At 42.1% G+C, this 27683-nt stretch overlaps 1 protein-coding gene across 1 annotated transcript in view; it reads left to right on the forward strand.

Moving 5' to 3' along the window:
* Positions 1–1946: 1946 nt before the first annotated feature.
* The window catches only part of MYO16 (myosin XVI), a 605690-nt gene continuing 579953 nt past the window's right edge, over positions 1947–27683 (forward strand). The window contains exon 1 of the mRNA XM_027065214.2: positions 1947–2071. The gene's annotated coding sequence lies outside the window, so the exon portion shown is untranslated. The remainder of the gene's footprint in view (positions 2072–27683) is intronic.

Raw genomic sequence — 27683 nt, forward strand, 5'->3', positions numbered from 1 at the left:
TTTTTTCTCATAAGGTACTAACATAGAAACTTAGATATATAACAGATATAAACACTTATCAAATATATAACCTATATTTGAGAAGGATAAGCACCTTAGTGTTATAAAACATAAACTGTCCTGTTGAATCCACTTTAGTATATTAACTGGCATCTCTTGTTTGGTATTATAGTCTTGGGTGCTGGCTACCAGAACTAACTTTTGATAAATTTGTGCAAGTTTCTCCTACTGTAGAAATCCTGCAATATAGGGGCCCCTGGGTGGCTCAGTGGTTAAGGGACCAACTCTTGGTTTCAGCTCAGGTCATGACCTCACAGTTCCTGGGATTGAGTCCCGATTTGGGCTTTTCACTGACATTGAGAGCCTGCTTGGGATTCTTTCTCTCTGTCCCTCCACACCCCCTCAAAATAAATAAACTTAAAAAAAAAAAAGAAACTTAACAATATAGAAACAGAATGGTTTCAGATAAAATGCCACACAATAAGTATGGAAATGGGTAATACTCCTCACAGCACATTTGCTATTTCTTGGTGCCAGTGTATAGAATGCCAAGAAAACCATTATGTGCTGAAGTATTTATTTTACTTTTAATTCAGAATCATTCTTACTAGTCCATATTATCCTTAGTGCCATGGTTGAATTGCTTTCATAAATTCACTGATTCTGTAAATTATTTTTGTGAGAATGAAATCTGAGTTGGGACTACATTCTTGTCACATTACGTGTGGAAAACACCTTCATATACGTCATGTCATAGCATAGAGGGTAACTCAGTCGATCCTTAAGACCCCTTAAAATTCACAAAATTTATCTCAGTGCATGGAAAAATATGAAATCTAAGTGAACATCACGACGGTGTCTCAGAATCGTCCTTTAATCCACTCCCGAACATGCAGGGGCTAACACCACATAAGTAGGAAATTTTCTGAACGCCACATTGTTTTTTACATATTCATGTATCACGTATTTTTGATAAGAATATTCTAAATAATTAATATGATTATAAAGTCATTTGAATAAAGTTATGTGTTATATACAAGACCCTTTGCGACTATATACTATAGTGTGTGTGTGTGTGTGTGTGCGTGTTTGTGTGCAGGCGCATGCACCACATTAACTTCAGAATTAAGACAGCCTAGAGTTCTCTTGGCGAAATGAGGACTGTTTACAGGGCCAAGCAGGAACAAAATTTGGGGGTGGGGGTGGGTGGGCACGTCTTCTACTCTGTCATGAAAATTATAACAGAGACCAGATGCCCAGAGAGAGCCTTGACCTTGCCCATGATTATCTTGTCCCACCTGAAATTCCTATTTTCAAGAATTCAGGGCAATCTCAAGGCTCCGTATGGCCTCTGAATCATCTCATCTCATCTACTGACAACTGCCACAGTCCCCGCGATGGCCTTTGTTCTGGTCGGACTGTCCGGGGGGGGGGGGTGGGGAGGGGGATGCCCGCCCAGGTCACAACTCTGGGTCACGGCACAGGAGACCCACGCCGGGGCCACCTCCTTCCCCTCCAGCGCCCAGTCCTCTTGCTGGAGTCGGGAAGGAAAAGTTGGACGCGGGAGCCCCATTCTTAGCCTGTCAGCAAAACGAGGGGAGGGAGAAGCCGGAGGGGGGGATCGGAGGAGCGGAGAGAGGCGCGGTCTCGGCGCGGGAGAGCGTGGGCAGCAGGGCGGCCGGAGCCCCGGGCGACCACCCCGGCGGGAGCGGAGGGCTGCGGGAGCCAAGGGGCCGCGGCGGGAGCGGGGCAGGCGGCGCCCCCCCGGGGCCTGGAGCCGAGCCCCGCGGCCGGCGGGGCGCGCGGGGAGGGGCGAGGGCGGCCGCGGGTCCCGGAGGCGGGCTCCGAGCGGCCGCGGCCAGCCTCCCGTCGGCCTGGCTGCGCGCACCGCGCCCGCCCCGAGCGCGCCGCGGCCCTGGGCGCAGGGGCCCCGCGCACCCGCCGCACGCGCGCCCGGCGCACACGCGCAGCGCCGCGCCCGGAGCGGATCCTCGCGTTCGCGCCGCGCCCGGAGCGGATCCCGCGTTCGCGCCCCCGGCTGCACGCGTCTCTCGCGGACCTTTCTCGGCAGGTAGGGCGGCGGCGGGGCGGCGGGGCGGCGGGGCGGCGGGGCTCGGGGCGCGGGGCGCGGTCCCCGCCGCGGGGCGGTTGGCCGAGCAGCCTCGTCCGGGTCTGGAGGCCGGCGGGGCGCAGAGGCACCCCTGCCCCGCGGCGCTGGTGGCGACTCCGGGAGGGCGCGGGGGTGCTCGCGCCGAGGTCGCGGGGTGCCCGGCCCGAGAGCCGGCGTGGAGAGGGGGGCGTGGAGAGGAGGTTGGCGGTCCTTTCCGGGGAAGGGGACGCGGGGAGGTGTGTGACCGCGGAAGCCTCCCAACTCTGGACGTAGCCCAGGAGAGGAGGCGAAACTGGCAGTTTGCAGGGACCTGGAAGCCTGTGGTTGCGGCGGGAGGTGAGGGCAGCGGCGCGGGCACCTAGGGGACCCCCACTCCTCCCCGGAAGGCAGCAGGGGGCCGTCCTCCTCTTCTCTTTGGGGATGAGAAGGGGCCACTACTTGAGAGAACAAAGATGTAGGGGTGAAGGAGGGCTCCCTGGCCGTCGCCTCTCCCACTGATCCCACTGACCCCTGGCCGCGACCCCCGCCGGACAGCGTCCGCCCCATTGTCTGGGAGGGCCCGGGCCAAGTGGCGGGGCAGCGGTGGTACCCATCCGGGGCTCTTCTCGGCCCCCGCTCCCGCGGGCGCCGCCCACCTCCCCGGGGCTGGGGAGGACCCACCGGCTGGGTGCAAGTGCTGGGTTTGGCCGGTGCCTTGTACGCCCCCGACAGGTAATGAGGGTGATCTTCATCAAGTTCTCCAGGCGTATCTGTGTCACACTGAAAAGCTGGAGCCACTCGCTCGGCTCAGCTCTCTGTTTGGGGAGTGAGCCAATACGTGTAAATTGTGTGTCCATCCTTTGCCACCTGGTAGAATTATTTCGCCCCTGGAGGAGAAGGGGTTGGCTTTTGCTAAGCAGGGTCCAGTAAAACTTAGCGGCTCTGAACCGGCGGGAGGAGAGTCCTTGAGCAGCAAGGCTGGAGAACAGGCGGTCTCCATCCTGCCTAGCGCAGAAGCTCCCGGGGCGCGCTCTCCTGTTTCAGTCCTGGCTTGCTTTGAAGATCTGGTGAAATGTTTGGGGTCTCTGTTCCGATGAGGGTTAACATGCCTCGCGCAAGTTTGCCCTGGGTTCTTGGGGATGCGGTCCATCCATGCATCTCCTGGTGACTTCCACTTCGAAGGGAGACTAACAACAAGAGACCCCAGAGTCACCGCGGAGCTCCCCAAACCGAAGCCACATGACTGAGGCCAGGGAAAGGGCAGACCTCTTGGGCCATCAGGTTTCCTATCTAGGGGATCACTGCATAGCTGCCAGAATAAATTACATTTCGCTCTTGGTATTTTAAAAGGCTTTGAAGGTAATTTGGCAACCGTGGGTTAAGGGTCCTCCAGAACAATTTGTCTGTTTGAAGTTGTTTAGTTTATTGAAATTACGCAAGCCTGTGTAGTGTAGCTAACAGCTATGGCCCCTTGCCCCGTGTAACCAACCTGTGTGAGCAGAGGAGGTTTATGTGTGATAGACTTTTTGGAAACCAGAATATATGGCATTGCTTTCGCGATAGTGTTAATACGCCCCCTGTGATATGTTACTTGCTGTAAAAATCATCCAGAGTGTGATATTTACTTACCAAAGGAGAAATAAGTTTAATCAATACGATTTCATCTAGAGGGCATAAAGCTATATTTCTGTTTATCTGTGTCCTTTGAGAACTGGGGGAATGAAATTTGTTCAGTGCATACTAAAAAAACTAAAGTGTCTTATTTTGCATGTGAAATAATACTTTAAATATGCCCCGCTCCCCCCCCCCCCCCCATACCCTCTGATCTGAGAATGCTTCAACATACAAGCTCCAGGCCATTAATAGGATCTGTGGATAAGTCAGTACTCCTGCAGATAAAGAAGATTGCCCGGCAAATGTGAGCTCACTGCAGATCATGAACGTTCTTGAAGAAAAGAAGCATTTCCTCCCCGTTAAGCAATCAGGAGATAAAATGTGTGGAGTCAAATCATGATATACACTGCGTTTGCGATCCTAATATATATGTGTATGTGTGTACATAACTTGCGGGTCGTGTAATGTGTTAAAACATTTGCCTAAGTGAGAAAATATATTTCACTGGAACCAGGATGTTTGAAAATGATACTTGTTTATATTTGACCTGTGGTGAGTTGAACACCTCAAACATGTACCTGCCTTTTTGGGATCTTCTCACCAGGGCACAGGACTCAGAGGACTTAGGTCATTTTTTCAAGGTCAGAGAGCTAGGTCTTGGCAAGGTTACTGGGACTTCGTCTTTCTACCAAACAGCAGCGTCCAGTGATGTTAACATTTCTTCATGTGTCTATTAGCCATCTGGATGTCTTCTTTGGAGAAGTGTCTATTCATGTCTTTTGCCCATTTCTTCACTGGACTGTCTTTTTGGGTGTTGAGCTTGATAAGTTCTTTATAGATTTTGGATACTAACCCTTCATCTGATATGTCGTTGGCAAATATCTTCTCCCATTCTGTCAGTTGCTTTTGGTTTTGCCGATTGTTTCCTTCGCAGTGCAGAAGCTTTTTATCTTGACGAGGTCCTGAGATGCTGCATTTTAATAGCAGTAACTGATCTCTTCTATCCTCACCCTTTTCTCCTGTTGTTCCCTTTTCTCCAAGCCTTCTGGCCATTCCGCTGTTCTGTTCCTTTCTGTACTAGGAATAACACATCACTCTGGAAGAGTTTTGCAGAGCAAAGGGTGAGGCTGTCAAGGGAACAGAAGACCTTTAAATGAAAATTACTTATTTCATTTAGAAATGCATATGTAATTTACCTTTATGGATTAAAAAAAAAGGCCAGGTCATAAAAAAAAGATGCCTTTCACACAAGGTGCACTGAGGTGAGGAAGCAGTCATAGGAAGTCAAGCGTCTTTACCGTTAGAACTTGAGAAGCAACACCGGGGCCATTTCTAAGTTGTTTTCCCACCTGGGTTCTCTTCCAATCCTCTCAGCCGCCCCTGGAAGGTGAGAGTGGACATGGTCACTCATTCCACATTCCCAGTTTCCCGTCACTGAATTCTGTTCCTTCTCCTTCTGTAGACCCACCTGGGCAAAATTCAGGGCTCTTCCAGAACTTCCCTGCGGTGGGTGATTATCACATTCTGTTCTGTCTCAAGTCTGTTTCCAGCCATGCTCTTGCAATCTCCAGCCTGGGATGGGACCCTCAGTATGGATTCAGGCTATGCTTCTAGAATATGAAACTAATGCATTCACTGAAATCAGGCACTTGGACTCACTGGCCTCTTTCTTGAAGCAGCGACTTTCTTTTTTCAGGGAAATATGCTGATGAGTTTTAGCCCATGGAAAGTGATACAAATTCATTAACATTTTTGTTGTGATATTTCCTGAGAATGGGCAGTCACTCAAGTACACAGGCACTTGACCTAGGAAAGAAGGTCGCACATCTCCAGGGACTAAGTATGTGCTGCCTGGGCTGCCTGATCTAGGTCCCCCGGAGGAGCCTGGTAAGAGTGGGTTTCCTGAACCCACGAGAATCTGGGTGGGACACAGGACCGTCCCTTCAGCCAGCCCTGAGTGATTTCCGTGAGCACTGCATTTTAGAAGGTCTGTGCAGAGGGTGCTCGGGAGTTCACATTTTGCCAGCTCCCACCAGCTAGAATTACCTGGCTTTCCCAACACAGATAGTAGTCTGCACAGATAACTTGGTTATTCTCCCGTTTGATTATAGTAACTGGGAAGACCTGACAGTAAATCAGGAGGGTCTCAGGAAGTTTCGCTTCACATTATCCGCCTGTAACTAAACGCGCGCGTAGACAAAGGGTTGCTGTTTTCTAATAGATGGTAAATTTCAAGTGGCACCGTCACATCAAGCTGATTTGTATTCTCTGCTGGGTTGCAATTCTTTCTGTATGATCGTGTTAACAAGAACGATTTTAAATGACCCAGTCGTTATAATTCCTGCAGTGCACTTGTGTCCCTGGATATGGAGGAAGCCGGGATAGAGTCGTCTAGACCACCCTCCTTCATTAGGGTTGCTCAGCCCCTTGCAGTGCGGCTTCCTCTCAGACCCTGCTAGAGAGACGGTCCCCCGCCCTCATCCTTGCTGGTGAACAGCGTGGACAGCAGACCTCTCACCCCTTAGCAGCTCCTGGCTCCTTTGTCTCCTTCCGTGGCTTTTCTTCCCTTGAATCTCCTCCAGCTGGCTCTCCCCGTGGGCCCTGTTTCTCCTCTCCTCCCTGTCACGTTCTCCGCTTGCATGTGGCCCAGCCCCAGCTCCAGACCTGCACCTCCACGGCTTCCTCCTTGGGTGCTTCTAAGGCCCAAATCTGCCTGCAGGGCCCCTTACCTGGAGGCCCCACGCCTGCCTGTCTGACTTCAAGCAGAGCTCGGAATGTCTCTTCCTCTCTCCAGGTCACCTCCCTTATTCCTGCCCCTCTCTCCCCTGCCCCAGCATCGGAAGCCGTCTCTGCAGCACTCTTTAAAAAAATTTTTTTTTTCAACGTTTATTTATTTTTGGGACAGAGAGAGATGGAGCATGAACGGGGGAGGGGCAGAGAGAGAGGGAGACACAGAATCGGAAACAGGCTCCAGGCTCCGAGCCATCAGCCCAGAGCCTGACGCGGGGCTCAAACTCCCGGACCGCAAGATCATGACCTGGCTGAAGTCGGACGCTTAACCGACTGCGCCACCCAGGCGCCCCAGTCTGCAGCACTCTTCACCCGCCCTTCCCACCCCCTCTACCCCTGCTTCCTGCTTCTCTTGGTCCCCAGGTCCTCAAGGTTGATCTTGCAAACACTGCTGAGAGGAGCCTTCTTTGTTCTGACCTTTACCGGCTATGCCTGGTCAAGTCTTCATCTCCTTGTGGGGCTGAGGGCCGAGTTCCTAATTCAGCTTGCTGGGCTAGGCTGTGCCCTCAGATCCGATCACAGATGCCAGAGTGATTTATCTGAAATGCCAATTTGGCCAGGAGGCCTGTGGCTGAAAAGGCTTCAGTGATTTCCCATTACCCACGGCACCGAGCCCGTGCCGCTCTGCACACAGCCTGTGTGGCTCCTGACCCCGTCCCGTCCACCCTCTGGCCTCCCCACGGTCCCGACTCACGTCTGCTACCTTGGACGGCACGGAGTTGCCTGTCGGCCCCCACCCAGAATTCAGCAGTTCCGAATGCGAAGACTTTATTCATTCTGTGTGCCGCAAACCTGCTTCTCACTCTGTCCAGCTGGGGTCAGATCCAGAGCATCTTCCCGGAACACCCACACCCCATAGATGTCCCTTCCGACTCCACGCACAGCTTGTGCCTGTCCTTAGTGCTGCCTGCTGTGTTTGAATGCCTGACTTCCGCTCTCCATCCTCGAGTGTCTCTGTGTTCACGTGTGGCTTGGTAGGTGTTACATGAATGCATAGAATCCCTGCAAAAGGCAGGTGACTCAGAGCCCTGGAAATGCCTTTTGGAGACTCCAGCAGTGACCGCTGTGTGTGTTTCATCCACGTGGAGTCCGTCTCACTTCACCGTGCCTCTCCTCTCTGCCACCAGCCCAGACCCTACCCCACGGATCTCTTCCACTGTGTCCTTCTCCCTCCAGTGAAAATCATCCCCTTATGTTACAGATAAGGAAAAGAAACCTAGAGAGATGACGGAGTAATGTATTCAGAATCACACCTGCTAGCTCAGGATAGATCAGGACTTGCATAAAGGTCTGGTTATTAATTCTGTGCTCTTATCACTAGGCAAAAATCTGGCTCTTTCTTTTTAAGAGAAAAACATTTTTTTGTTTTTGGCTTCTTTGACAAGTGCCCCACGGAAAACCGTCAGCAGCCAGTGGCAACACACTGGAGGCTGGGGGCAGGAGTGACCTGTGACTTCTTTGTGTTGTGTTGTAGCCTGGAAGCTACATGTGGTGTTTACATTTTTAAAGGACAGGAGAAGCCACGCAGCACAGCACAGCACGGCAGAGCATGTGTGACCCACTGGGACCCCGTGGTCCTCGTAGCCTCAAATACTTGCTATCTTGCCCCTTCCGGAAGATGTCTGCTGAGTCGATGAGGAGAAACGGTGGGGCCTGAAGGTCACGTTCAGTGTAATTTACGTGGAACCTGAGTTTGGTAGATCATCATCATCCCCCCAAAAAGGACATGTAAAAAATAAGTTGTAGCTTATTTTTAAGTTGTAATTCAGTTGTAGCTGAATTTTAAGAGGAAAAAACATGAAGGCAGAGCCCCTATTTCATTCAAATGCTTGATACCTTATATTCATTTCTTAAGTTTTTTTATGCTTCTCCTTTACCCACACGCGATTCCTATGATAGACAGCATCACTATTAAAGTAATGTAAGTAAAGTAAGTCAGTTGTGTCCCTCAAAATCGCGGAGGACGTTTTTGGTTACAAAAAATAACGTTTGAAGGTAGGTATAAAGGTGAGTTTGATGTTCAAATTCTCATAAGCTAAATTGAATTACACATAAAAATAGGCATTTGAATATATTCCTTTTCTACAACTGAAGTGTTGAATGCCTTCTTTTGTACTATTACTAGAATTAGTGTTTTAAAAATGAACTTGGTGGGTTACAGCCGCTAGCATGTGGCACTGTATGCCTTTAATGAACACATTTGAAATATTAAATAATTCGTTTAAGAATGATAAAGTCTTCTCTGGGTGTACTCATTTTCTTTTTAATTTAGATTCGTGGTTATAAGCAGTTCAGTTATACGTGGTTCGAGAGTCCCTGGGTAGAAATCATTCCATGAGCTCTCAAATCTTCTTTTAAAAAGTCTATTAATATGCCTTTTATCTTTATGATTTGGGACAGTGAGTCATTAACTTTACATTCATTTCAGTGATTTAAAACTAAATGCAAGAGCAAGACAAAAGAACTTTGGCATAAGAAACAGAGGAATTTAGTAGAATGGAATACTGTGAAAGGCATTTTATATAGGTTTGAGCTTACTGCGTTCATTTTCTAGTGTGTAGAAAGGAGCAAGTCACCGTTTTCTGGAGTGGAATGAAGCATGCTATTTGCTGAAGCTGTACACGCATGAGAATTCACATAAGGATGATGAGTAGAATTTTCCTAATGTAGGTGATAAAAGGGGCATTGGGGCAAGAAATTACAGTGCGGTGTAAATGTGCGACACGGCGAGTGTGCAGGACAGCATAGGTGTGCCATACGGTGAGTAGGCAGGACAGTATAAGTGTGCGACACGGTGAGCACCAGCGCGGCATAGGTGTGCGACGTGGTGAGTGTGCGGTGCAGTGTAAGTGAGCAGTACGGTGAGTGTGTGGCACGCTGAGTGTGCGATACAGCGTACATGTGAAATGAAGCATGAATGCTTAGTGCACTGTAAATGGTCAGTGAGGAGGTGAACTTGAAGTGGACAGTGGATGCTGAAATTCCAGGTCTGCTTCTCACTTCTCCGGCACCACGAATACGAGGAAAAACCTTTCTAGACCTCTTCTGTGACACGGAGTCCACAAAGTGGCCGCCTCCTGGGGTCAAATGTGGGGTTCAGGGAGATAAACCTGCTTGGACCCGCTTAGCTTGGGACTTGTCACTGCACAGGAGCTCTTTGAAGGTCAGGTCGTGTTATCCTGCCTGGAGGAGACGTCGGTGTGCTAAGACTTCCGTTGAAGTGTTGTTCTGCGCACGTCTGGGTTCCTTGAACAGGTTGGGGTGCTTATTAAGAAGCTCTTCCTGAGCGGCAGGACCCTGGGAGGAAGCGCTGTGAGGGATCTGAGCCTGCTCGTTGGTGACAGAAACTTGGTGAAACCATTGGAAGAAAATGATCCCACCATCCCGTACTACGTTGAGACAGTCGGGTGCATAGTGGACCCAAGGGCAGGGGGTTTGAGATGCCGGGAGGAAAGAGCCCCGGGGACAGAGACAGGAAGATCAGGTGAGGTGTAGATGGCGTGGGGGACACAAAGCAGCCTCGCGGCTCTGCAGTCACACTGTCATTACGGGGAAGCCAAAGAAGTCGCGTAGAAACGGCACATCGCTCTCTAAGGCCCGCCCGTGAGGTGACATTTGGTGAGCACGTGCCGACGAGGTGGAGAAGGAGCAAATGTCCACCCAAATCGACAAAGAGTAACGTGAACCCACATGAAGAATGTCAGGGCTAACTCTCATCACCAGTGCAGGTTTGAAAAAAAATGCTGGAGATCATAAACAGGCTTATTTTCGCAGTGTGTAGGGCAAGAAGGCCAAGGCCATGGTCGCCTCTGCTAGGGACTGATGATGTAAAAAGTAAAGGTCATGTAAAGATGGGTCTCCTCATTGTACTTTTGGTCCCCATCTTGTTCATCAAAGACAATGAGCTTACACGAGGAAAACAAACCAGAATCTTGGGTGAAAGCCCAGGATAGGTGAGGAAATTAAAACAAAAATTTATGTATGTATTTCTTTTATTGAAGATTTGTTTTTAATTTTGAGAGAGAGAGACAGCATGAGCAGGGGAGGTGCAGAGAGAGAGGGAGATAAAGAATCCGAAGCCGGCTCCAGGTTCTGAGCTGTCAGCACAGAGCCCGATGCAGGGCTCGAACCCACGAACTGTGAGATCATGACCTGAGCTGAAGTTGGACGCTTAACTGACTGGCCACCCAGGGGCCCCTATGTATTTCTTTTAAATAAACTCAGGTGAGGCTCAGGTGAGTCACATGCCAGGTTACTGAAAGGACATCAGGTGTGATTGGGGGTGCTCTTGGCAATCCTGGAACATGATGGAGAATGACAGAGACCCCAGAGAACTGGGCAGGTCCGATGTCCCAAGCTTCATAAAGTATCCTAGAGACTATAAATTGGTATAGAGGTTCCAATCCGAAATAGTACATTATATGTATTAGGTACACACCCTCATCACAGATAATTTTTAAGCCATTAGAGAAACACAAGGAACCAGAATAGTTCACAAAAGTAAGTCATTACAAACTAACCTGACTGCTTAGTTGAAAAGCAAATTACAATTAATCCTCATTTAGCCCATGTATAAAATTAGGTGAATTAATTTCTAACATTCCTATTTATAAGAATTTATGGTAGAGTTTAGTTTGATTTTTTTTTGTTATCAGCTTTTTTTTTTTTTTCTCATTGTGGCAAAACGCACCTAACAGAAAGTTTACCGTCACAATCATTTTTAAGCATACAGGTCTCTAGTTTTTCCCTTTGCACAACTGGAATCTTATATTCCTTGAATGACAGTTTCCAGTTTCCCTCCCTTGCCGGCAACCCCTGCAACCACACCCCACTTCCATCTCAGAGTTTGGCTGCTTTAGATTCCTCATATAAACAGAAGCATGCTGTATTTATTCATCTTTTTGTTTTGCCTTTCTCACTTAGCGTAGTGTCCGTTTTGTAGCGTATGACGGGACTTGCTTTTTTTCCCCCAACGCTGAATAATATTCCATTGTGTGTATGCACTGTCTTTTCCTTATCTAGTCATCCATCAACGGACAGTTCGCTTTCTTTCTCCTTTTAGCAACTGTGAATAATGCTGTGATGAATATGGGTATACAAATATCCCTTTGACATCCCGTTTTCGGTTCCTTTTTGACATATATCTCAAAGTGGGATTACTAAATTGTCTGATAATCCTATTTTAAATTTTTTTCCAGCTTTATGGAGATGTAATTGACATAACTGTAAATGTAAGGTGCCCAAGGAAGGGACTCTATACAAGTATATATTGCAAAATGATTACCGCAGTATAGTTAACACATCTGTCACCTTACATAGTTACAGTTTCGCATGTGCCTGTGTGGTGAGCACTTTAAATATCCACCTCTTGCTTATATATTACAGTTTATACTTATTAATTACATATAACATAACATGGTTAACCATAGTCGCCATGCTGTATGTTACATCATAGAACTTATTCACTTTACAATTTTTAAAAATGTTTTGATGTTTAATGTTTTGAGAGAAAGAGAGAGAGAGAGAGAGAGAGAGAGAGAGAGAGAGCGAGCCAGGGAGGGGCAGAGTGGAAGGGAGACACAGAATCTGAAGCAGGCTCCAAGCTGTCAGCACAGAGCCTGACATGGGGCTCGAACCCACGAACCATGAGATCATGACCTGAGCCGATGTCAGCCATTTAACAGATTGAGCCACCCAGGCATCCCAGAACTTATTCATTTTATAATTGGAAGTTGACCTTTGCCCACCACTAGTCATCTCCCTACTTCCCAGCTCCCATTTGTTCTCTGTTTCTACAAGATTGTTTTAAAATTTTGTTTTAACTTATAAGTGAGACCATACAGTATTTGTCTTCTTCTGTCTGACTTGTTTCACTTAGCCTAAAGACCTCAAGATTCATCCATTTGTCATATACATGCCATATATACATATACATGACATATACATGTCATATACATCCGTTTGTGTGTATATATATATGTATATATATATAATGGAATATTATTATAATGGAATATGATTTTTTTTGAGAATCTCCATACTATCATCCATAATGGCTGCACCATTTTACATTCCTACCAACAGTTCATAAGGGTTCCAATTTCTCCACATCCTTGCCAAAGCCTGTTAGTTTTTGTTTTCTTGATAGTGGCCATCATAACTCAGGTGAAGTGATACCTCGTTGTGGTTTTGATTTGTGTTAGTGATGTTGAGCATCCTTCCATATACTTGTTGGTCGTATATCATCTTTGGAAATGATCATTGCTCATTTTAAATAATATTGTTTTTCTTGTTGAGTTGTAGGAGATTTTTAAATATTTTGGATGTTAACCCCTTACCATATATAGGTTTTGCAAATATTTTCTCTTATTCTCTAGATTGCCTTTTCACCCTGATGATTGCTTCCTTTGCTGTACAGGCATTTTAAAGTTTGCTTTAGTCTCATTTGTTTATTTTTGCTTTCTGGTGTCTGTGTTTTTGGTAGAATAGGCAAAATACCACTGCTCAGTTCAGTGCCATGAAGCTGATCTCCTATATTTTCTTCTGGGAGCTTTATAGTTTCAAGGCTTATGCTTAGGTCTTCAGTCTATTTTGAGTTGGTTTTTGTATGTGGTATAAAGTAAGGATCCAACTTCATTCTTTTGTATGTGGGCATTCAGTTTTCCCAGCATCTTTGCTCAAGAGACTACCCTTCCCCTCTTAGGTAGTCTTGGCACCCTCGTGGAAGATCATTTGGCCACATACAGGAGGATTTATTCCTGTGCTCTGTATTCTGTTCCATTGGTCTACACATCTGTCTTTGGGCCAATACTATGCTGTTTTGATCATGACAGCTTTGTGATATGTTCTGAAATCAGAAAGCATGAAACTTCCAGTTTGTCCTTTGTCAGGATTGTTTTCACTATATGGGGTCCTTTGGCATTACGTAAATTTTAGGATAGACTTTTTTATTTGTGCAAAAAATGCCATTGAGATTTCAATAGAGATTGAATTACACCTATAGATCACTTTGGGAAGTATGGGCATTTTATAATACTAAGTCTTCCAATCCATCAACGTGGGTTGTCTTTCTATTTATTTGTGTCTTTTTATTTTATTTCATTTTATTTTATTTCATTTTATTTTTAATTTTTTAAAATTTTTATTTAATTTTGAGAGAGAGAGAGAGAGAAAGAGAAAGAGAGCGAGCATGAGTGGGGGAGGAACAGAGTGAGAGGGAAACACAGAATCCAAAGCAGGCTCCAGGCTCTGAGCTGGCAGCACAAAGCCTGACGCGGGGCTTGAACCCACAAACTGTGAGATCTTGACCTGAGCCGAAGTCAGATGCCCAATTGACTGAGCTGCCCAGGCGCCCCTATTTATGTCTTTTTAAAAATTTTCAACAATATTTTATAGTTTCCGGAGTACAAATCTTTCACTCCCTTGGTAAAGTTTATTCCTGAGTATTTTATTCTTTTTGATGCTATTGTAAATGGGATCGTTTTCTTAATTTTCTTTTAAAACTGTTCACTCAAAAAAATTTGTCATTCCTGGTATACAGAAACACAACTGATTTTTGTGTGTTGATTTTGCATCCTGAAAATTCACTGTATTTGCTTATTCTAATAGTTATTTAGGTGGAGTTTTTTAGGATTTTCTACATATAAGGGCATGTTGTCTGTGAACAGAGATAATTTTACTTCTTCCTTTCCAGTTTGGATGTTTTTGATTTCTTTTTCTTGTCTGATTGCTTTGGCTAGGACTTCCAGTATGTTGTTGAATAAGAGTGGTAAGAATGGGTATCCTTTCCTTCTTCCTGGTCTTACAGGAAAAGCTTTCAGTTTTTCACCATTGAGTATGATGTTAGCCATGGCTAACATTTCATATATGGCTTTTAAAAAAATATTATGATAATTTCCTCCTATTTCTACCTGGTTGAACATTTTTATTATGGAAGGATATTGTGTTGAGTTTTGTCAGATGCTTTTTCTGTGTCATTTGAGATGGTCATGTAAATTTTGCCCTTTGTTCTATTAAATTTGTTTTTTTTAATGTTTATTTTTGAGAGAGAGAGAGAGAGAGAGAGAGAGCATGAGGAGGGGAGGGGCAGAGAGAGAGACAGAGACACAGAATCTGAAGCAGGCTCCAGGCTCTAAGGTATCAGCCAGATCCCGATGTGGGGCTCAAACTCACGGACCGTGAGATCATGACCTGAGCTGAAGTTGGATGCTTAATGGACTGAGCTACCCAGGTGTCACTGCCCTTTGTTCTATTAATGGGATGTATTGTATTAATAGATTTTCAAATACTGAAATATTCCTGCTTCTCAGGAGTAAATCCCACTTGGTCATGGTATATATTGATTTTAATGTGCTTTGAATTTGGTTTGCTACTATTTTGTTGAGGATTTTTCATCAATATTTACCATGGATATTGGTCTGTAATGTTCTTTTCATGTAGTATCTTTGTCTCGGTATCAGGTTAATACTAGGATCATAAAATGAGATTGGAAGTGTTTCTTCTTCAACTTTTTGGAAGAATTTGAGAAGGATTAGCATTAATTCTTCTTTAAATGTTTGGTAGAATTCTCCAGTGATGCCATCTGGTTCTGGGCTTTCCTTTGTTGGGACGTTATGATTACTAATTAGATCTCCTTACTGGGTATAGTTCAGCTCAGATTTTTTGATGTATTTTTGGTATATTTTGGTGTATTTGGTATATTTGAGGAATGTATCCATTTCTACTAGGTTATCCAATGTTGGCATACAGTTGTTCATACTAGTCTCATATAAATCTTTTTATTTCTTTGGCTTCAGTTGTCATATATCTTCTTCATTTCTGACTTATTTGAGTCATTTTTCTCTTAGTCTAGCTAAGGATTTCTCAGTTTTGTCTATCTTTTCAAAGCTCCCCTCTTAGTTTCATGACTGTATTTTTTTCTATTCTCCATTTTATCTATTTCTGTTCTAATCTTTACTATTTCCTTCTTTCTAATTTTGGGCTCACTTTCTTTTCCAGTTCCTTCATGTGTAAAGTTAGGTTATTAATTTCGGGTCTTTCTTCTTTTTGAATGTCAGTGTTTACTGCTCTAAACTTCCTTCTTGCTACTGATTTACTGTGTCTCATAGATTTGCTATGTTGCGTTCTCATTTTTACTTGTCTCAAGATATTTTCTAGTTTCCTTTGTGATGTTTTCTTAGACTCATTGTTTTTTAGGAGTGTGTTTTTTCCACATACCTACGAATGTTCCACTTTATTCTCCTGTTCCTGATATTTAGTTTCTTTCTGTTGTGGTAAAAAAAAAAAGATACCTGGTATGATCGCCTACCAATATTCTTAATTGTTTTTCAATATTCTCAAATTTTTACATCTTGTTTTGTGGCTAATATGTCCTAATATGTCATCTACCCTGGAGAATGTCTGCATACACTTGGAGAACGGTGTGTATGTTGTCGTTGTTGGGTAGAGTGTTCCGTGTATGTCTGCTAGGATGAATTGGTCAGTCGTGTTCAAGTCCTCTCTTCATTTATTGATCTTCTGTCTGGCTGTTCTCGTCATTATTGAAAATGGGCTATGTTAGTCAGGGTTAAGGAAAGAAAAGGAAATTTTTTGTCAGGAATTGGATCATGTGATTTTAGAAGCTGAGAAGTCCCATGGTATGCTTTCTGCGAACCAGAGGCCTAGGAAAGAAAGCTTGTGATGTAATTCATTCTGAGTCCTGTAGCCTGAGAAGCAGGAGAACTATGGTATCAATCCTACTCCAAGGGCAGAAGATGAAGTGAAATGTTCCAGCTCCATGAGGCATGGATAAAGGGACAGATTCCTTCTCCTTCTGCCTTTTGTTTTCTTCAGGATCTCAGTGGATTGGATGATGCCCAACCACACTGGGTAGGGCAATCTACTTTCTGAGTTCACCACTTAAAATTCTCATCTTATCTGGAAACACTTTGATAGACACAACCGGAAACCATGTTTAATCTGGGAAGCCCATGGCCCACCCAAATGAACACAGAATGAACCATCACATGAGCTTTTGAAATCTCCTGCCACTGTTGTATTACGATCTATTTCTGCTTTAAATTATGGCAGTTTTTTCAAGTACTTGGGCTCTGACATGAGGTGTATACATATTTATAATTGTTATGTATTTCTGATGAATTGACCCTTTTGTCATCATATAATGTCTTCTCCGTCTTTTTTGACAGTGTTTGACTTCACATGCATTTTATCTGCTATAAATATATCTATTTCTGCTCTCTTTTGGTGACTCTTTAGATGGAATATGTTTTCCTATGTTTTCACCTTCAGCCTGTGTGTGCCATTACATCTAAAGTGAGTCTCTTTTTGGGGTGCCTGGGTGGCTCAGTCGGTTGAGTGTCCGACTTTGATTCAGGTCATGATTTCGCTGTTTGTGAGTTCGGCCCCGGGTTTGGCTCTGTGCTGACAGCTTGGAGCCTGGAACCTGCTTCAGATTCTGTGTCTCCCTCTCTCTCTGTTCCTCCCCTGCTCATGCTCTGTCTGTCTGTCTTTCTCAAAGATAAAGATTTAAAAAAAAAAAAAGGGAGTCTCTTTTTTTTACTTCCATTCAACTACTTTATGTTTTTTGTTTGGAAAGTTTAAACCATTTACATATAAAGTAATTACTGACAGGGAAGGACTTACTAATGACATTTTGTTCATTGTTTCCTGTTTATCTTATAGTTGTTTTGTTCTTTTTTTCCCCTTCTTGCTGCCTCCCTTTACGTTTTGTCAATCTTTTGTAGTGACATACTTAGCTTCCTTATTTTTTTTGTAGATCTTCTGTTGTTGTTTTTCTTTGTGGTTTCCATGGGGATTACATAAAATGTCTTATAGTTATATAAGAAAGAATCAATCAGAGATGAAGAACATAATAAATGAAATTAAAAATATACTTGATGGAATAAATAGGAGGCTGTAAGAAGCAGAGGAACAAATTAATGAACTAGAAATCAGAATAATGGAAAGTAATCAAGCTGAACAAATGAGAGGAAAAAGAATTATGCAAAATGAGAATAGACTTAGGGAACTCTGTGACTTCATCGAGTATAATCACATTTGCATTATAGGGATCCCAGAAGGAGGAGAGAGAGCAAATGGGGCAGACAATTTAGTTGAATAAATAGTAGCTGAAAACTTCCTTAACCCAGGGAATGAAATAGATATCCAGATCCAGAAGGCACAGAGATCTCCTAAAAATCAACCTAAGGAGGGGGTGCCTGGGTGACTCAGTCGGTTAAATGCCTGACTGTTCATTTCAGCTCAGATCATGATCTCACAGTCATGAGATTGAGCCCCTTGTCAGGCTCCACGTTGGGCATGGAGCCTGCTTAAGATCCTCTCTCTCCCTCTCCCTCTGCCCCTCCACTACTTGCATGTGCACTCTCTCGAAAAAATGAAACAGAACAAAAATCAACCCAAGGGGGTTCCCATAAAGACACATAGTAATCAAAATGGTAAACAAAGTAGTGATAAATAAAAAAAAAAATTAAAAGCAGCAAGAGAAAAGAAGGCAGTTACATACCAGGGAAATCCCCATAAGGCTATCAGTGGATTTTTCAGCAGAAACTGTGCAGGACAGAAGGCAGTGGCATGATATATTCAAGGTGTAAAGGGAAACATCTCCAGCCAAGAATACCCTATTTAGCTGTCATTCAGAATAGAAGGGGAGATAAGGGGCACCTGACTGGTTTAGTTGATAAAGAATATGACTCTTGATTTTGGGGTTGTGAGTTTGAACCCCACATTGAGTGTAACAATTACTTAAAAATAAAGTCTTAAACAAAGAAGAGATAAGTTTCCCAGACAAACAAAAACTAAAGGAGTTCATGACCACTAAACCAGCCCTATAAGAAATATTAAAGGGGACTCTGAGTGGAAAGAAAAGACTATAAGTGACAGTATGAAAGGTAGAAGACACAAAAACAGTTTAAATAAGTATTTCTATAAAAAATAGTCAAGGGATTCACAAGATAAAAGGATATAAAGTATGACACCATATATCTAAAATGTTGGGGAGGGAGGAGTAAAGAATGTGTTTGAACTTAAGTGACTATCAACTTAATATAGACCGCTGTAGAAGATGTCATACACAATCCTAATGGTAAAAAAAAAAAAAAGCCACTAATCAAAAATCAAAAGCCACTAACATACAAAGAATAAAGAAAGGAATCCAAGTGTATCACTAAAGAAAACCAGCAAACCATGAGAGACAGTAAGAGAAGAAAGGATCAGAGAAAAACTACAAAAACAACCCCAAAGCAAGTAAGAAAATGGTAATACCTATCTATCAGTAGTTACTTTGAGGGTAAATGCACTAAGTGCTCCAATCAAAAGACATGGGGTGACAGAGTGGATAAAAAAAATAAGACCTATCCGTATGCTGCCTACAAGAGACTAATTTGAGACCTAAACACATCTCTAGATTGAAAGTGATGGAATGAAGAAACATTATCATGCAAAGGGATATATCAAAAGAAGTAGCAATACTTATATCAGATAAAATAGACTTTAAAACAAAGGCTATACAAGAGACAGAGAGGGACGCCATATAATAATAAATGGGACAATCCAACAAGAAATAACAATTGTAAATATTTTTGTATCCAACATGGGAACACCCAAATACATAAAACAATAACAGACATAAAGGAACTGAATTGATAGTAATACAACTATCAAGGAGACTAACAAATCAAGTACATCAATGGAAAGATCATCCAAACAGAAAATCAACAAGGAAACGGTGGCTTTGAATGACACCCTGGGCCAGATGGATTTAGCAGATATATTCAGGACATTCCATCCTAAAACAGCAGAGTACACATTTTTTTTCAAGTGCACACAGAACTTACTCCAGGATAAATCACTTATTAGGCCACAAAACAAGCCTCAAGAAATTAAAAAAGATTGAAGTCATATGTATCTTTTCTGACCACAATGCTAGGAGACTAAGAATCAACAACAACAACAACAAAATCTGGAAGGAAAACAAATGCTTGGGTATTAAACAGCATGCTACTAAAGAATGAATGGGTCAACCAAGAAATCAAATAAAAAAGAACATGGAAGCAAACAAATATGAAAACACAACTGTCCAAAACTGTTGTGATGCAGCAAAAGCAGTTCTGAGAGGAAAGTTTATAGCAACACAAGTCTCCCTCAAGAAGAAAGAAAAACCTCAAATAAACAACTGAGTGTTCCCCCTAAGGGAGCAAGAAAAGCAAACAGAAGCCAACACTAGCAGAAGGAAGCGAACAATAAATATTACAGCAGAAATAAATGACATAGAAGATAACCAATAGAACAGATCGGTGAAACCAGGGCCTGTTTCTTTGAAAAGATCAACAAAATTGATAAAGCTCTCTAGGCAGACTCATAAAAAGCAGGAAAGACTTAAAAAATCACAAATGAAAGAGGAAAAATAACAAAAGAGTACCATGAAATACAATTTTAAGAGAATATTTTGAAAAACTCTATGCCAACAAATTAGACAGCCCAGAAGAAATGGATAAATTCCTGCAAATGTATAACCTACCAAAACTGAAGCAGGAAGAAATAGAACATTTGAACAGATTGATTACCAGCAGAGGAGATTGAATCAGTAATCAAGAAACTCCCAACAAACAAAAGTCCAGGACCCAAAGGCTTCACAGGTGAATTCTACCAAACATTTTAAGAAGAGTTAATACCTATTCTTCTCAAACTATTCCAATAAATATAAGAGGAAGGAAAACTTCCAAATTTATTTTATGAGGCCAGTATCATCCTGATACCAAACTAGATAAAGATACCACACACACACACACACACACACACACACACACACACACACCCATAAAGAAAACTACAGAACAACATCCCTAATGAACATAGATAAAAAAATCCTCAACAGAATACCAGCAAGTCAAATCCAACAATACATTAAACAAACAAACAAACAAACAAACCAAACAAACAAAAAACCCCCACCATAATCAAGTGGAATTTATTCCTGGGATGCAGGAGTCTTTCAATATTTGCAAATCAGTCAATGTGATGCATGACATCAACAACAGAAAGGATAAAAAGCATATGATCATTGAAATAGATGCAGGAAAACCACTTGACAAAGTACATTAATTCATAATAAAAGCCTCAACAAAGTAGGTTCAGAGGGAACATACCTCAACATAATAAAGGCTGTTTGTGAAAAACCCATGCCAACATCATAGTCAGTGGTGGAAAAACTGAAAGATTTCTCTCTAAGATCAGGAACAAGACCAGGATGTCCACTCTCATCACTCTTGTTTAACATAGAACTGGAAGTCCTACCCACAGCAGTCAAACAGAAATAAAAGGCATTCAAATTGGTAAGGAAGAAGTAATATTTTCACATGACATGGATACTATATGTAGAAAACCTGAAAGAGTCCACCAAAAAAGTACTAGAACTGATAAGTAAATTCAGTAAAGTTGAAGAACACAAAACCAATGTACAGATATCTGTTGCATTTCTACACTCTAATAAGGAAGCTGCAGAAAGAGAAATTAAGAAAATGATCTCATTTACAATTGCACCAAAAATAATACGCTACCTAAGAATAAACCTAGCCAAAGAGGATAAAGACCTATACTAGGAAAACTATTAAACATTGATCAAAGAAATTGAAGAGGGCACAAAGAAAATGGAAAGACAGTCCATTCTCATGGATTAGAAGAAAAATTTGTTCACATCTATACTATCAAAGCGATCTAAAAAGTTAATGTCATCCCTATCAAAATATCGACAGCATTTTCTACAGAACTATAACAAATAATCCTAAAATTTATAGGGAACCACAAAAAACCCTGCATAACCAAAGCAATCTTGAGAAAGAAAAGCAAAGCTGGAGGTATCACAATTCTAGACATCAAGTTCTATTACAAAACTGTAGTTGAAACAGTAGATAGTGGCACAAAAATAGACACACAGATCAATGGAACATAACAGAAAACCTAGAAACAAACCCATAATTAAATGGTGAATTAATCTTTGATAAAGCAGGAAAGGCTAATGGGAAAAAGACTGTCTCTTCAACAAATGGTATTGGAAAAACTTGTCAGCTACATGCAAAACAATGAAATTGGACCACTTTCTTAAACCATACACAAAAATAAACTCAAAATGGATGAAAGACCTAAATGTGAGACCTGAAACCATAAAAATCCTAGAAGAGAGCACAGGCAGTAATTTCTGTGACACTAGCCATAGCAACATCTGTCTAGATATGTCTCCTGAGATAAGGGAAATGAGAGCAGAATAAACTATTGGGACTACAGCAAACTAAAAAAGTTCTGCACTGTGAAGGGAACAATCAATAAAACTAAAAGGCAGCATATGGAATGGGAGAAGACATTTGCAAATGATGTTATCTGATAAAGGATTAGTACTCAAAATATATAAAGAACTTATACAACTCAGTACTCAGAAAACAAATAGTCCAATTAAAAATGGGCAGAAGACATGAACAGACATTTCTCCAATGAAGACATACAGATGACCAACAGACACATGAAAAGATGCTCAACATCACTCATCATCAGGAGAATGCAAATCAAAACTGTAGTAGATATCACCTCACATCTGTCAGAATGGCTAAAATTAAAAACAACAACACCACCAACACACAGGAAATAGCCACGTTTTGGAAAGGGTGTGGAGACAAAGGAGCTCTCTTGCATTGTTGTTGGGGATGCCCACTGGTGTATCCACTGTGGAAAACAGTATGAAGTTTCCTCAAAAAAATTAAAAAAAAATTAATTACCTTTGGATCCAGTAATCACACTACTGATTTACCTCCACCCCAAAAACACAAAGTTCAAAGGGATACATGCACCCCTAGGTTTATTGTGACATTATTTACAACAGCTAAATATGGAAGCAGCCCAAGTGTCCATTAATAGAAGGATGACTAAAGAAGAGGTAGAATATTCAGCCATAAAAAGAATGAAATTTTGCTCTTTGCAAGGACATGGATGGAACTAGAGAGTACAGTGCTAAGCAAAACAAATTAATCAAAGAAAGATAAACACCATATGATTTCACTCGTATGTGGAAATTAAGAAACAATACAAATGAGCAATGGAAAAAAAGGGGGGGGGTGCCTGTGCTGACCGTGCAGAGTCTGCTTGGGATTCTGTCTCTGCCCCTCCCTTGCTCTTGCTCTCTCTCTCTCTCTCTCTCTCAATAAATAAAATTAAAAAGATTAGAGAGAGAGAGAAGGGCAAACCAAGAAACAGACTTTTAACTACAGAGAACACACTGAGAATTACCAGAAGGAAGGTGAGCAGGGAAATGGTGGAATTAGGGGATGGGGATTAAGGAGTGCACCTGTTGTGATGAGCCCCGGGTGATGTATGGAAGTGCTGAATCACTATATTGTACACCTGAAACTAACATAACATGGTATGTTAACTATGTGGGGATTAAAAAAATCATATAAAGATCTATTTTAAGCTGATAATAACTTTATAGAAAATCTCTACTCCTTTACACCCCCCGCCATTTTATGTTCTTGATGTCACGTATTACATTTTTATACTGTGTATCCATTAGCATAACTTTATAGTTATTTCTTACGCTTTGGTCTTTTGAATTTTATACTGTAATTAAAAGTGATGTAAGCACTATCATTACAGTATTATAGGATTCTGTGTTTGAGTACATACTTGCCTTTACCAGAGAGTTTTACATTTTTGCATGCTTTCTTTTTTCTGTGAGCATTTTCCACTTCAGTTTGAAGGACTCTGATTAGCATTTCTTGTAATGCAGTTCTCTTGGTACTGTGTCTCTCAACTTCTGCTTATCTGGGAAAGTCTATTTCTCTTTCATATTTGCAGGACAGTTGGGTATATTCTGTTTTTTAAAATGTTTTATTTTATTCATTTTGAGCGAGGATTAGAGACAGAAAGAGAGGGGAAGAGAGAATCCCAAGCAGGATCCCTGACATCACTGCAGAGCCCCATGCAGGTCTTGATCTTATGAACCGAGAGATCATGACATGAGACAAAATGAAGAGTCAAATGCTTAACCGACTGAGCCACCAGGTGCCGGGTATATTCTCAATTGGCAAGTTTTTTTTTTCTTTTAGTACTTTGAATATATTAGCCCACTCCTTTCAGACCTGAAAGATTTATCCTGGGAAATCTGCTGATAACATTATGAGAGCTCCCTAGTACATGATGAGTCACTTTTCTTTTGCCATTCTCAGGATTCTCTTTTCATCTTTGACTTTTGACAGTTTGATCATGTGTCTCAATGTGGGTCTTCTGGGTTCATCCTAATAGGAATACATTGAGATTCTTAAATATGATGTCCATTTCCTTCCTTAGACATGGAAAATTTTTAGCCAGTATGTATTCAAAGAAACTCTCTTTTTTTGTCTTTCTTCTAGGAATCCCATTTGAGTATATTGATTTCCTTTTAATGTCTTATTTAATGGGGCTATTCTGAATTTGTTGTCAGATATTTCATTGATTTTTCATTTCTTTAAGATTGATTTTGGAGACTTGGTTTTCCTTTGATTGTGTCATGTTTTTCTTTTTCCCCTTCCTTCCCTCTTTCCTTCCTTCCCTCCTCTCTTCCTTCCTTTCTTCCTTCCTTCCTTCCTTCCTTCCTTCCTTTCTTTCTTTCTTTTTCCTTCCTTCCTTCCTTCCTTCCTTCCTTCCTTCCTTCCTTCCTGGGACTTGGGATTATGAAATAACAGCCACCTACCCTACTTTTCATAGTCTGGCTATGTACAGGGTCAAACCTTCACCGATCAACCTAGTTAGAGACTCTGGGAGTCCCCTAAACCTTTATGGGGATACATCTTCTCTGTGTGATCTTCCAGTTGGACAGGTTTACCAGTTTCTTTCTCAGGAGCTTGTAACCTCCCCCTCCCTCTGGTGTCTGTGATGCGGCAGGCTCTCTGGTGCTGGAGGAAGTCACGGAGCTCTCTTCCATTCTCAGTGGTTCCCAGGCATCCAGGGTGTGCTGGTTCAGTCAGTGCCCCGCGTCAGGCTAGACAGAAACTAGTCCCCCAGGCAGCCTACAAAAGCTGGAATGTTCCATGCATGTTCCTCTCTTCTTTTTTCCTTCCTGAGGTTGAAGGTATGGGTTGGGAATTTTCTCCCAATCATGAGGGGCTGTGCCAACTTGGGGGTAGGGCAGTTGTGGATAGAAACCAAAGGCTTTTCTTATTCATTTCAACGCAGCTATTCTTGGCATTGGGCCTGCCTGGGCTACAGTAACTACTGTGGGGCATTTTGGCCTATTTATTATTTTTGTCAAGTCAGTGGATCTGTGGGAGAACCAGAGATGGGGCTTCTCATTCCATCATCTTGCTGATGCCACTCCATAGGCTGGAGTTTAGTTTGATTTTAACAAGGAAGTCTTCCAACTTTTTTGGATTTGACCGACGGCATCATTGCCTTGATCAGCTGTGACCCACGTCTGTGGATAGGAGACTCTGGGTGAGGTGAGAGAGGTTAATTGAGCCAAGTTGCCTTTAGGGCAAAGTATTTAATTGACTGGTGTCAGTCTTGGGCAATCAAAGATCAACTTTAATGAGACATAGCTGAAAGAATAGGCAGAGAGGTGTGACAATTATAGGAAGAAATGTAAGTAGAGGATTGATCAAGGCCAAAACATTGAGGAACAGAAGACTGAAAAGGGATTCCAAGTGATATTCAAGACCAGTAAGATACATGTACAACATGAAGGCACTTCATGAGTGGAAGTTGCACACACACACACACACACACACACACACACACTAGAGATGGAGTATTGACTGTTATAGAAACATTGCAAAGTACATATGAACCAAAACAGAAAGTGAAATAGTTCACATTTCCACTACTCTGTGGGAATATACCTTTTACACCTTGGTGTATATTCCTTCATAACAGTATCTGTATGTATGGATGTGTAACATTATGCATGATTATGTATATGGGTATTCGTGTGAATGTGTATCAGTCACCATTCATTTTCCTGTTTTCCCCATTACTTAGTACCCAAATGGTTTGGGTGCAATTGAACCAAATCAGACTTGGGAAGTAGACCATGATTTAGCTCAGGTTTATCAGCATACCAGTAATCTGTTGCTCTGGTGATTTTTCAGGGTTAAGGACTGATCCAACCAAATGGTTCTTCCATTATTGAGTCTGTATCCATCTATCTATCTGTCTATATGTCTGTCTGTCTATCCCTCCCTCCCTCTCTCCCCCTTTTCTCCCTCTTTACATTGTTCTGCTGCAGCCATGTTGCTGTCATGACAAAAACTGGCCTCTGAATAAAACTACCATGAGACACGGTAGAAGGCGAATGAGAAAAGAAAGGTGCTAACATGGTAATCAGATCACACCTACACACTCCCCCATGCAAACTACTTCTGATTCTAATTTAGTGGGTTGTAGAAGGACAGTCATTCTCATTAATTCTCTTAAGTTAATTTTAGTCTTTTTTATTGACAACTATGACACTCAAAAGAGAAAAAATGCATGTAACATACACAGCAACTTTAACGAATTATTATAAGGTAAACTCATGTATCAAGAAATAAACCCCTGTAAGCAGCTCCACTAGTCACTGTCTTTACTTTTATAGTATTTATTTCTTTTTATTGTCTGTATAGTGTTATTATTTTTGCATCCCTGCACACGCAGGGATGGAGTTTTGTTCAGACTGGTCGTGAACTTTGTGTGAATGGAATCGCTGAATATTTGTTGCATGAGATGTAGGTTATTCAGTTTCATTGATGGATATTTCTTCTTCTGAGTATACCAGAATGTGGTTATCCATTCTGCTTTTGCTGGGCTTGGGGGTTTGCATTTGCAGTTTGAGTACAAATGATGCTACTCTGTGAAGTCCTGGGATGCATGTATACATATGTAGGTATGGTGTATACCTAGAAGGCAAGGGCTGGGTTATGAAAACGAATACTTTAGATGATTTGGATCAGCACTTTAAAGATCTTGGCAGGCTGATATCTGGGGTTAAGAATAACAGGGAAGGCTTTATTAGGGAGAATTTTAAGCCTTGTTGGCTGATTAAAAATATTAATGTTATGCACAAGTCCAGAAAATCAAGACCTATCTTGACAACAGAGCATTTGGAATAAATTTGTGGGTATTAGGTGATTAATGCTTAGCGTCATGAGCCATCATAAATGCAGATAGGCGATCAATATGGAAACCTAGTATCTAATACCCTAAGTGGATGAGTTCACATTTAGAGTACTGTATTCATTTGGAGGAGGTGTATATCTGGAGTATATACAGAGAAAATAAGCCAGAATGGTTAAAGTCTAGAAAGAGCAATGTGGAAAGTTTGTCCTGGGAGGGTCTACCCTAGAAAATGGTAGAGAGCATGTTGTACCTTTCATGTAGAAAATCATTACACCTATTTTGTTATCTCTGTATGGTCGGCCTTGGACCAGTGGGTGGGGTGGGAGAAGATTGTACAAGGAATGCTTCATTAGCCTCATATATTTTGTATTTTTTTAATTTAAATTTTAGTTAACATACAGCACGATACTCATTCAGGAGTAGAATTCAGTGATTCCTCACTTACATACAACAACCAAGGCTCATCACAAGTGCCCTCCTTAATACCCATTACCCATCTGGCCCACCTCCCACCCATGTCCCTCCATCAACCCATGGTTTGTTTTCTGTCATAAAGAGTCTCTTGTGGTTTGTTTCTCTCTCTTCTTGCCCTCCCCTTCCCATATATTCATCTGTTTTGTTTCTTAAATTCCACATCAGTGAAATCATATGATATTTGCCTTTCTCTGATTGACTTATTTCAATACGTTCTAGCTCCATCCACGTCATTGCAAATGACAAGATTTCACACTTTTTGATGGCTATATATATATATATATATATGCATATATATATATACATATATATAAATATATATACATATATATATAAATATATATACATATATAAATATATACATATATATATAAATATATATACATATATATATAAATATATATACATATATATATAAATATATATATATCACTCAAAAAGAGTGAAATCTTGTCAGTATGTGTGTGTGTATGTGTGTATGTGTGTGTACACACATACACTACATCTTCTTTATCCGTTCATCAGTTGATGGACATTTGGGCGCTCTCCATAATTTGGCTGTTGTTAATAATGCTGCTATAAACAT

The sequence above is a fragment of the Acinonyx jubatus genome, chromosome A1 (assembly GCF_027475565.1).
Source record: "Acinonyx jubatus isolate Ajub_Pintada_27869175 chromosome A1, VMU_Ajub_asm_v1.0, whole genome shotgun sequence".
Classification (NCBI taxonomy): Eukaryota; Metazoa; Chordata; class Mammalia; order Carnivora; family Felidae; genus Acinonyx; species Acinonyx jubatus.